Source organism: Dermacentor andersoni, chromosome 8, assembly GCF_023375885.2.
Source record: "Dermacentor andersoni chromosome 8, qqDerAnde1_hic_scaffold, whole genome shotgun sequence".
Lineage (NCBI taxonomy): Eukaryota > Metazoa > Arthropoda > Arachnida > Ixodida > Ixodidae > Dermacentor > Dermacentor andersoni.
The window spans coordinates 58,260,467-58,272,629 of NC_092821.1; the positions used below are offsets into that span (position 1 = coordinate 58,260,467).

A 12,163-nucleotide genomic window follows, 5' to 3' on the forward strand; every position below is an offset into this window, starting at 1 on the left:
TCGTATACGTTGTGGGAGAACTCTCTGCACTGCACTCACTCGTAAGGCACTTCGTTTTTTGTTCCGTCGTCGAAAGCGACGGGAGTTCAGAAATTCTCTGCTGAGCTTGCTGCTCCGGACGGCACAATCTGCACTCGTCAAAAAAGTTGAATCAAGCCTTGTGTGTTGGGGCTGCACGGCTCCGTCTTCCTGCAGGGCCGCTATCGCAACTGCCGGGGTAACGTCCATGGCGTCTTCATCGTTTGCCAGCGTGCCTTCCGTTGATGTCGAACTCTCTGCTAAGGCTGTTATCGCAACTGTCAGGTCAACATCCAAGGCGTCCGCGTCGGCTGCCGGCACGCATTTTGTCTATGTAGAGCTCTCTGCTGCTGTTTCGACGCTCGCTATCGTCTCCATCGATGGCAGTGGTACAACTCTTCTCTTCGCAGCACATTTTCATCGTTTTTTTGCTGAAATGGTACATGGTGCGGAATTTCCGATAGTCGTTAGGCATAGCGCTCGCCAGTGTTATAACAACCCACTGTTTTGTCACATGTCGGTTGCGGACCAATCAGACAGCAAGATTTCGTATTTCTCTCCTGTTCGACAGCCCTGCACAGTGTAGATTTGAATGCTCACGCTTGGTGGGAAAGAAAGCCCGAAGGATGCCCTTTCGAAGGAGAACAATAATGCAGGGCTCCGGTGAATGGTTGCGAAGTTACGAACGGCGCCAAATTGGCTACTTTGGGACGTTTCTTGTGCATCAAACTTGCGCGGTCGCATAATAAAGCTTACTTTTTAGCAAAACTATGCGTTTTAAAGCGCAAATTTTTTTGCGAGCAGGTGCAGAATGATGTACTGAATGCGATCATAGCAAAATTGAAAAATTTACTTTTTCGTAATTTTTTTCGTCGTCAAGACCCGTGTCCCCCCTTAACATGGTGTCAACTAAGAGCTGGAATGCGTGATCGACCCACATCTTCTCAAAGTTGTTTGGCTCTTTGTGGGAGCCTGTAATCGCAGGCATGGCCGGCAACGTCGCATTGGAGCCGTCGAGCTTCAGAGCCCCTTGTACAGGTCTCAGTGATACCTGAAATTTAACAGTGCATAGTTTTCTTACATCTCGCTCTCCTTGCACATATATTATAAGCTACACAGAAATTTTGGGTACTGTACCTGGCCAGACGGGAGTGTTGAAGCATGATCTCCGCAGACTTTCTGAGACATTTCAATAGATGCAGGAAGTTGCAGACAAAATACAGCGAGGCAGTTGTATTCACAGCGTGCTGCACGCTGCTCTTGGTGGACTGTGAAGTCGTTTGTATGCCCATGACACACCACAACCTTCTATTCCATCCTGCATCATCATTGGTGACTAAGTCAACATATAAGCCTGTTCCTTCTGATAGAATAACTGCCTCGATCATGATTTTAACAAGCAGGTCACCTCTCACATTTCCATGTGTGGCAAATGCAGCAAGAATTTGCATCCAATCGCCAACGGGTGGAACAAAAGTAATTACCATTTTATGGTCACACACTGCGTGCTTTTCGTGCCGGAAGGGAAGGAGCGGATATCAACAAATCCTTTAATGTGAGCTGCAGCTGTTACAGAGAGATTTTCCACGAGCTTCATCTCAACGACGAGGAGCCCGCCGTGCCTCTTGAACCTATTCATGTTCTGCGTTCTTTTCCTTCAAGACACTTTATCGTTGAAGCCAAATCCTGTTTTGTATGACTTGATATAGCTTCGCAGTGCTTCTTTTGTGGCCTAAGCAAGCATTTGGTGCCTCCACATATGTTTGTAAAGCTTGAGTCCTTTCATCTTTATATTGGTGCGTTCTAAGATGCAGCTCTTCAAATACGTCATTCCATGCATGCTCTTGCACTTTGCTGCTCTGAAGATGTGAAGTACTGCTTCCTTCTGCTTTGGGACTGGCCTTGGCTTCTTGTCCAAAAGACTTCCTCAGTCATTTGAGCATTTTCAACTTGTATTCCGTGGATCTACTGTCTGAGTGTGCTTACATGCGACAATAACCGTTTAATTCTTTTCCTTGACAATCTCTGGTGTTTTGCAATGCATTTCCTTGCTGTATTTGTCATGCGTGACTTCCTTTTTTGAAGTGTCTTCAAGTATTAACATGCTGTGCAGATGGTACTGGCAAGGCAAAAATGTAAGCAAAGGTGGTTCTTATACGTCTGCTAATAATTCAGCCCTGTTCACAAACAGTTTAATCGTAAGTGTAACATTCTATCTAGGAAACTTCGTTCAGTTTCGAGCTCTGGTAGAGGAAGCTTATGACAACTTTCTAGCACCTAGCAGACCAGTGGTCTTATTCGCCAAAGCAGGTCTTCCTTTTTCTCATCTGTAATGTCGAGTTCGTTGACAAGCTGAAGCCGACGTGTGTGCTTAGAGGCACTCTCGTCTTATACGAGTACATCTTTATTTGTGGGTAGGCAAAGCAAGACATTGCTAACGATGTCCCAAAAATGATTGAAGTTCGGTATGTTGCCACCTTTTTAGAAACCTTTTTAGATTGTGATCCTAAACTGATTCCTTTGAGTTTGCCTTAACAAGGGTTGTTTAAGAAGACCCTTCAAGTATGTTACACAATAAAAGTGAGAACTAATCACAATTTAATTACTGAATTTACCCAAAATATGCCCATCACGCCAACAGTCAAAAGTACCAATCCTGTGATACAAAACAAAAATGGCTTGCCAGAAATGCAACCGCCTCAAGTTACGCACTTTTCCGTTTTTTGGCTAAACCATGCTTAGTATTGATGACAGGGCAAAGATTCTAGTTCATTGTACAGCCTGCATGTACAGCTACATTGCTGGCAAGCCATTCATGGTCTTCAATTATCCTAGTTTATTGTGCAGAGTAACGTTCCAGAAAGAAGCATGGGAAGTTTCATCAGAAAATATTGGTTTATTCAAAAGTTATGACTTCCTGCACAACAAAAAAGAACTGAACATGAAGTTAAAAAAAAACAAGAAATAAGTATTTTAAACATGTCATATACATCATTGGAAGATTGTGGGAGGCTAAAAGCCACCAGGCTTATAGCTGGGCCCTTCCTTAACTGCCACGAGTTCACTGTGAGATTGTTTAGCTGCTTGTTGTTTTTTTCGGGCTTGTTTTTCGTTTCGTCCACCATCGATTGGTGCTTGGCATTCTTCAAGCGTCTTCGGTCCCTGCTGTGACAAGCTGCTGTGGTGTACAGTGCAGTCCACTTATAACGATACCATATATAACGATATATTGGTTATAACGATGGGTCGACATGAGAGTGTCATTTTATGCATTAGGTCTTTGAGGAAGAAAACCATTTATAATGATAGGTTGTTCACCACATATTGAATATAACGATCAAAATTTTGCCGTCTGGCGGCGTTTTCTGTGCCAAATAATCTTAACATTAGCGTTGTTTAGTTTCCTGAAACGAACGATGTCGAGACGAGGCGATATTTACCTCCGTAAGTTCGTATCTACCGCCATTACCGCGTCTACCTGAGTAGGCGCAGCGCGCCACAAGATGGCGCTAGCTGCTGCATGCGCGTCGGCCACAGTCGCTCCGAAAGAGAGAGAAAGAAAAAAAAAAGTGACAGGCAAAGCGGCGCGGTGGCGCCCGTCCAACACCCTCTACAGAACTTAAGGCCTTCTGGCTGACCCTCTCCCCTTGAGCTATGTCACGCAAAAGAGGCCTACATAGAAGTTCCGTGCAGCGTGCTACGAAGCTACGAGCGGCGCACCTGTGTTGAAAATGAAGCGCGGTAGATATACAATGGTTAACTCCGGCTATTCGGAGAAGACGGAGGGTACGGCGGCGGCGACAACAATTAGAATAGTTCCAGGAGCCGTGCCGCTCCTTGAATAGCTTCGGGGTTAACCAAGTCCCGGCATACTCGGCCATGCTGTTGCATGCTTCCGAACGCACATTTTTTCTAGACGTGACCACTGCATGTAGTTTCAACACTTGTGCTGTGCTTGCGATTGTGTGTACCGCGAGTCTTCATTGCCCCGGAATGTGGAGTGCCATGCCAAGATATGCCTAATACGTGCTGCGTGCCCAATTGCGGGAGCAATTACATGTTCAAATCGGGGCAGAAAAATCATGTATTCAAGTTTCCGCAAGATGAAGACAGCTGGGCCTGGATTAGGGCGCTACCACGTGCAGACTTCATTGTATTACCGCACTCCAGGGTAAGATGTTGAGAACTTCTTTAAATAGTTACTTTTGAAAAATACGGAAAGGTTAATTGCTCAATTACAGAAAGTGCCTTTACACAAAGTGATGATTCCTCAGAGTTCGACGCCTGCGAGCATGGACACAAATGTGAATTTGTGTTAAGGCACCCTTTGTGGTGTAACACGAACATTTTATTGAAGAACTACTGCTTCAATATGAATGACAAAATATTGGATGCCAATGCTAAGGCAAGGAAGAGAAGAGAAACAGCTGCGCAATAAGGCAGCTGTTTCCTTGTGAATAACTGCACGAATGCTTTATGTCCCATTTCTAAACTTATTTGAGTTGTAAGTTAGTGGACTGCGGTAATTAGTGCGTCGAAAGCGAAATTATTCGTTTAAGCATAATCTAGATTGGAATAAGTACATGTGGCCCAATAAAAATTGGAGGACGCTTAAGCTTCGCCTTCAAGAGTGGAACGCGATAGCGTTATCGCACCCCGTTCGCACCGCCTACTCAAACGCGCTACGCCAGCCAAACGTCGCGATCGGCAGAGATAGCCGGGCCCCGACGCGCCACGAAGGCGGACGCGGTCATGGGGCGAGTGGCGCGCCACGTGTCGGGGCAGCGCCGTACATTGCGAGGAGGGGGTCTTCTGTGTTTGCCGCAAGATGGCGCTGCGTGTGCGCAGAAGAAATGTAGCGGAAACGCACTTCGCTACTCGTGAAACTGCGACTTCTGTAAGTTACATGGTCATAATTACCTATGTACGCCACAGTATAACTTTCTACGGCACGTTTCTGAGGCAACACCGCATTCACTAGAGGCCATTTTGTCCCGTTCTGAAGGAACGCACTCGTGGCTGAGTGGTAGCATCTCCGTCTCGCACTCCAGAGACCCTGGTTCGATTCCCACCAGCGCATCTTGCAAGATGTTTTTTATTTATGAAGTGCCTTCTGGGATTTATCGCCCACGGCCATCGACGCCGACGACACCGGCTTTTCTGCGACGCGAGCTCCTTAACGCTATCGCGTTAAAATCGTTGCTATGCAATTGTGAGGCTAATCGAGTGCGTTACATTCATCATTCCCGCGCCATAAAAAACATAAGTACCAGGGTCTCTACCAACAGGGAAAACCGGGAATTCTTCGGGGTTTTGAGTAGTCTGGAAAAACTCAAGGAAAACTCAGGGAATTTGTGCCTCTATCAGGGAAAATTAGCCGTAATTTTATTGAAAGGGTCGAAAGTCGCGGTAATGCTGGCTCGAGTAACATACAGGAATGGTAATAAATAGTCTTTGACGCCCGGTCGTCGGCTGGAGGAGTTGCCAGTGTACAGTCAACGACCGACTTCCGGATTCCCGATAATTTGGACGGCTTCGCGACACCACCACGTACCCCATAGAGTCAATGTATCAGAACGTCTGAAATTTCGGATGCAAGAACTCTTCGCCGTCCAATTATCCGGACGTTTTGCCGTGACCGCAGGCATTAATGAAAGCCACCACCGCTGCCATTTTGATTACCTCGCCGCCTCGAACAGGCGCTCTCGCACGCAGATCCGCTGGCAGCCGTAGCCACCACTGCGTTGACGCTAGGCCTAGCTGCTTCGACGTTCGCTATAAAGCTTCTTGCCGTTGGGTGCCGCGTTTTTTATTGAAAGAATTCGCTGCTGTCAGCAATGGCCCGGACTCCGCCTTTGTGACCCTCGCGATTGGCTTAGAAGCTTGGAAAGCACGATGCGTTGTATAATGCCGGTTCTTGAAAGTCAGCTTTGCCTCTGTACAGAAATGTTACTTGGTGAAGCATACGCAAAAGTATTGCAGTGAAGCATAAGAAGCGTGTGAAGGGGCTGTTGTCCCGAGACACGGTATGTATTCCTTAATTATACACGCGTGCACCCGCTATTTCCTGTCATAGTACGAGTACCAATATGCCTAATACGTGTACTGACAGGCCTGCAGAGCGTTTTCGAATGTGCCTGTGGTGGATTGAGCCCTTAAGGGCAGTAAATGACATGCATTTATTTTTTCCAACCGGCCGTTTTTCGGACGTTTTCGCGGCCCCTAGGGAGTTCGAAAAAATCGGACTTGGACTGTGCAACTGACCAAGAAGATGCTTCAAATGGTCCGTGGGGCACGAACGAGTGGTGGAAGGCGGGCAAGAACAGAAAGGACCTACGCATTGGGGAATGAATGGGAAAGGAAGCATGCTGCCGCCGTTTTGAGCTCAAAAAACAAAGTGTTGGCTGATGCTGAGATGCAAATGTTCCTCATCCAAACCAAAATAAACTCTTTAAAGCAGTGAAACATAACACTGAGGCGTTGTTGCGTGCTGAGAGTATGTCAGGACAGTTGAGGTTGACTTACGAGCTGTTGAGAGAGAATGTCAATTGTGACAAAGTTCGGGCCTCATACTACTGAGCTTGCTAGAAATAGATCATATTCGAAAATATTTGCTTCTGTATGCATCTTCATTTTATTTGTATTTGAGAATGTCCCACTCGATTTGGATTATTTTAAGACATTTTATTTGCTGTGCATTTTACTATTCTTCTATTCTTCTTTTGAATAGCATAAACACTACTTCTTAGTATTCAAATTGCATTAAGTCGTTTTTTTTTTTAAGTTTTCTTTCATATGCTTACTAGAGAGTGACAGCATCGGGCGATATGGTTTCAGCCCGTCTTGACATAAAACATAGTTCTGCATCACTCGGGGAGTTTTGCAAAGGCACTCAGGGAAAACCTGGAAAACTCAGGGAATTCGGAAATGCCAACTTGGTAGACACCCTGAGTACAAAAATACAGAAGGAAAAGTTTTTATGGATTCATTTTATTTGAAGTAATAGGTATGAAGTATGGGGTATAATAATAATAATAATAATTCACAAAAAACATACATCACAAAGATGACAAAGCGCTACGCTATAAAAAGCTGCTGGCATAAATACCTGCACAAGCTTTACAAAGCTGTTTTGTATCTGTGCCTCTAAATAAATGCTTTGTAAAGTGTCTGCTGCTCATTCCGCAGTTTTGACTGAAGAAAAATTGTGGAGTAGTGAATGGAAGCATACTGCTGCTAAGCGAACCAAGCCACGATCCCTTCATTCAACCCGTAACCCCAAGCGCGCCGCCGGCCTCTTCTCTGTGATGTCACTCGCCGAGCACTCAGGCCTTCTAGTCTAGGAGGTCCGTCCCGCACTCAGTCTCTCTCTCTCAGCGAGCGCGATAGCAGGCTGACGCCACCAAAGCAGCGTGCAACCAATGGTACAACCCAGTTCGAAGATGGCACCGACAAAGCACAAAGCTGTCACTTGACACTAAGATGGATATTTTGCAGGACTCTCGACGCGGCTTCAAGGTGAGCGCGCTCGTCAGGAAGTATGTGCTCGCCCAGTCAACGATATCAACCATCTTGAAAGCCGGGAGCACTGTGATTGTGAAGGCAGGAGCTATCGGCAGCCATGCCGATCAGCGGAAAAGGGTTAGAGACCCTTTGTACGCCGATGTTGAAGAGGCGCTTTACCAGTGGTTCATCGCAACCCTCACGCATAATGTGCTTATTAGTGGGCCAATACTTGCCACCAAAGCGAAAAACTTCACTTTTCTTCTGGGACGCCCAAATTTTGAGCCTGGGGGAGGCTAAATTCAACGCTTTAAAGAGCGGCACGGAATCGTTTACAAAAACGTGGTAGGGGAAACGGCATCTTTGAACACACAGGCAAAGCAGCAGTGGCTGCAGACAAAGCTGTCCGGCGTGCTGGAGCGCTACACGGAGAAAGACATATATAATTTCGATGAAACTGCGCTGTTTTTTTCAAATGTTGCCGTCGAAGACTCGCGCTCAAAGGAGAGATGCCTCGGCGGGAAGCACTCGAAACTTAGGATGACCATGTTGCTGTGCATTAGCATGGACGGGAACCATTGTCTCAGGCCTTTCAAGATCGGGCGATCAAAGAAGTCAGCGTGCTTTAAGGGGGATGCTAGGCTGAAGAGTCAACTTTTGAAGCGCTCAACCAATTTTTATGAAATTTTCAGGGGTAGTTGATCTTGTTGTCATTAGAATATCTTCCAAATATCAGCACCCTAGTGCAACGAGAAAGAAAGTTATAACTTTGAAATTGAGCAATCTGTGTGTCAACTTAGGAAAACTATTGTTTACAAAATACTGAAAATATACAAATTAGTTGTGATTAGATACGTTCTAGATGGTTTATAGTGCAGGATAAGGTCAGTTGCACATTTTTATGTAATTTCTGTAAAAATGCCATCATTCTGAAAATGAAGTTTATTTTTTTCGCTGTCATTACATGTCAAAGATCTGCTAAATATAATATGTTGGAAAACATTTAGGCGTCTGAAAAGTACTTTATCTTGTTCCTCACAAAATTTCAGTCTGGAAATGATACTTTTCCTAAAGCTCCTTTTTTTTTTGCAAAAAGTGCAAACTGAGAAAAATAAATTCAGAGTTCAGAGAACGGAATTTATTCTTATGATCAGAAAAAATTAAAGTGCCCTGCTGCATATGTCGGGCCCTCCTCTTCAACACGACACTGCTCTGCGGTGATCTCTTCAAGGCGTCGTCTCTCTTTTTCTTTTTTTTTTTCAACTTTAGAGCTATCCATCGCTCTTGTCTGCGCTCGTGAAATGGCTTGCTTCGTTACTTCCAGAACATGCTTATTCGTCTGGACTCCATGTTCGAGTTCCAGCTTGTCGAGAACTCTCTTGATGCTTGATGCTCCTTCATTGAATTCTAGAACAGCCAGGGCTGCTGCAGTCTCCACTGTTCTCAGTGATGCAAATTCTATCTTTGGGCACCGTTTCCATAGAAGAGCATTGAAGGACTCGTTTGCATTCTGTGTCTGCATCCTTGAACATCGCGCAAGAAGTTCTGGCTTACTAAGCCTGTTGTAAACAGGCACCAGCTCTTTGGCAATGTCTCTGCTGAAAGCTGGACGATGGGATCTTGGTACTGATGGCTTTTCTGCTGCAACTAGGGCTCTGTGCCGATCATAGTGACACCAAGAGTCCTCACCAACTGGGCAAGCGTCATGTCGTGGGACTTCATCTGTTGAGTTGGAGTGAAAAAGCATCGTAAATACTCCTTATTGCATTTTTTTTACATGTGGAGCATTGTCTTTCAGGGCAGATGCATAGTAAGCAGTGAGTTTTTTGCAACACTTTGTGTCACAGTTTCTTCTTGCCTCCTAGACCTTTTGTCGTTTTCTTTAGTTTCTCAATTTCTCTAAAAAGCGCGAACAACAAACTTCCTAATGTGGGCATTCACTTTGCGTTTCGTTTCTTGCCCACTATGCGACCGCGTCTGGAAAAACAGCATTCAGAGTCGAGTTCGACGGGAAATGCGTGCCACCAACTTGTGAAAAAATTCATTTTCTTCCTTTCAACTGCTCAGATAACTACGAAACTTGGTGAGAAGATTCTTTATTAAACAAGCAATTCAGAACAACTCAGACTAAAAAACACGTCTTTTTTCACCGAAATCGGTATTTTAGCCCCGCATCCCCCCTTAAGAATCAGCACATTCCGGTCCGCTATCGCAGCAATAAGAAGGTGTGGATGACCTGCAACCTGTTTGAAGAATGGCTGCTCGAGTTCGACAGTATAATTGAAGGCCAAGGAAGAAAAGTAGTGTTGCTACTTGACAACTGTAGCACACACAGCTTTAGCCCGAAGCTAACATCTGTCGAATTGATGTTTCTGCCTCCGAATACTACAACAGGCCTGCAGCCGTTGGACGCCGGCGTGGTCACCAACTTTAAAGTCCTGTATCGGCAGCGCATGCTGGAGTGGCTAATTTTAGCCATTGACCGTGCAGCTCCTGGCACGTCGGGTCATACATATGGGCCCCCTGACCTCAAGGTCAGCCTTTTGAAAGCAGTGTGCTTCGTTTATGGTGCGTGGCATGAAGTAAAGCAGTCTGGAGCATCTAGCGCAACTAAGGGAGCACAAAACCGCAAGCAAAAGGGACAACATTGCGTATTTTGCGCTGAGAACTAATGCGCGCCTGCAGGCACTGCCAATTCATGTAGCGCAAGACCTGATGCACCTGTTGGAGTCCATGATATATCAGGCAGAAGTGGAAAATAGGAACACCAGCAATTGAAAGGAAGATTTACCTCGGGTGCTGTTACATATTCTAGTCATAATCATCATCAGCATATATTTAGGTTAATTTTTTGTATTTTCCTCATACTTTTCTTTAGTATTGTGAAAACTTTCTTTTTGAAACAGTGCCTTACAGTAACCTTCTTTAGCAATGTGTGGTGAGCTTTTTAATTGTATTATCACCACACAGCCTGAAATATTAAGAAATATTTTAAGCTGCTACTGCAACTGTTGCAACATTTTTTTACCAATTATTGCCTTGTATTCGAGGTGTCATTGTGATATTTCTGCATGTGTGCCTTTGTCAAACATAGATGAAAATGCAATACTTTTATGTGTCCAGGTAAGACATATGTGATATTTCAACTTCAAGGATTAACTTCGTACGACACTCCCGTTGCTCGTTTCTCTGTGCATTTGTAATATTTCTTGCACAAAAAATTCCTATGTAAAATACGAGTGTTTGTTTTGAATAAGCTTATTTGACAACATACCTTGTGCAGTTCAAGTACTGGTGACCACTTTATCTTGCCAGGGAACTTGGCCGGCTGTGATGAAGTGGTGTGCCAGCTTGTCCCGAAGTTCTTTCGCATACCTATAAACATAATATGCCAGGTTTAATTTGCCTACCTTTCAAATTTCTAACAGCAAACATATTTTGAAATAAAAGTAACCTTTGCACCGAGCAGCGTGACACCCAGTAGACGTTGATGGCAAGAGGGCACCACCGGCTGATTCCTCCTCCCTCCAGCTGCCAGGGGAAAGTTGCCCTTCCCAGTCCTCGCTGTCGGCAGAACCTGGTGGGCAGTATGCAGCAGAAGAGGCTGATGACTCCTTCATCAAAAAATAGTGCAGCACTGTGCAGACTCCCACATATCTATTAATATTGTCGATCTTGGCTTTGAACAGTCGCCGCAGAATTCTCCACCGTTATGCCAGGATTCCAAAAGCATTTTCGATGACTCGCCGGGCCCTGCTCAAGTGGTAGTTGAAAACTCGCCGCTTGTGCGTCTCGCATGAGTCTTCATGCAGTGCTGCAAAAAAAAAAAAGCATTTATCAATGAAGTGAGGAAAAATGCACAATTTGTGTTGTAATAAAAATTCATCACTATAACACAGTAAAACTGCTGCAATGCAGTATGGCATACCCTATGGCAAAAACGACATGTAACGCAAAATATTCAGAGTACATTGCACAGCACAGCGTCTCTCTTTTGCGACGCTAAGCCTGCCACTAATGCGCTTCTCTCTCTTTTTGGAAACCTTCTTCTGTGCACAAATGAGCCCTAGTAACACCAAAATAACATATGTAACCTCTTATAATGTTGCTTTGTTTTTCTCCCTTTGAACAAGATCTGAAATTAGAGAATGTAAGTGTGGTGAATTTCACAGCTTTTTCGCACAATTTAGTTTCACCTCCATAGCCTGTCACACAGATAAGTTTCGTTGTCATACAGCTAATAGCATAACAGACAGAAACATATATTCAGTAATATGCTGTGCACCTACTCCATCGTGGGTATCGCCGCATCATGTATTCCTTGAGCGGGGAGGCCCCATCGCCAACAAGGAAGTATGGGAGAAGCCCCTCTCTCCCAACAGGTCTTGGCGGTGGCAGCCCTAACGTCCCTCTGGCGATCTTTCTGTAGAGTGGACCGTGAAAAAATGCCGCCGTCACTCTCGCTGTCGCTGTGGCCAATTTCCATGTACAGGAACCTGCACAGAAACGGCGCGATCGCAAGAAACTGTTACGCGTGATAAGTATGAAATAGAATGTGATATGCAGGAGTAATTGTGATAAACACTGTGAAGTGCATCACATAGCCACTAAAAATGTGCAACGTGCACAATACATTCAGTGT

The 12,163-nt window shown here is 45.0% G+C and overlaps 1 long non-coding RNA gene across 1 annotated transcript; it reads right to left on the bottom strand.

Moving 5' to 3' along the window:
* Positions 1–10,797: 10,797 nt before the first annotated feature.
* LOC126526338 (uncharacterized) lies at positions 10,798–12,055 on the bottom strand. The gene is made up of 3 exons (XR_008611382.2): positions 11,811–12,055; positions 10,976–11,335; positions 10,798–10,896 (listed from the first exon to the last, which is right to left on the bottom strand). It is a non-coding gene; the product is annotated as an uncharacterized lncRNA (long non-coding RNA).
* Positions 12,056–12,163: the final 108 nt, after the last annotated feature.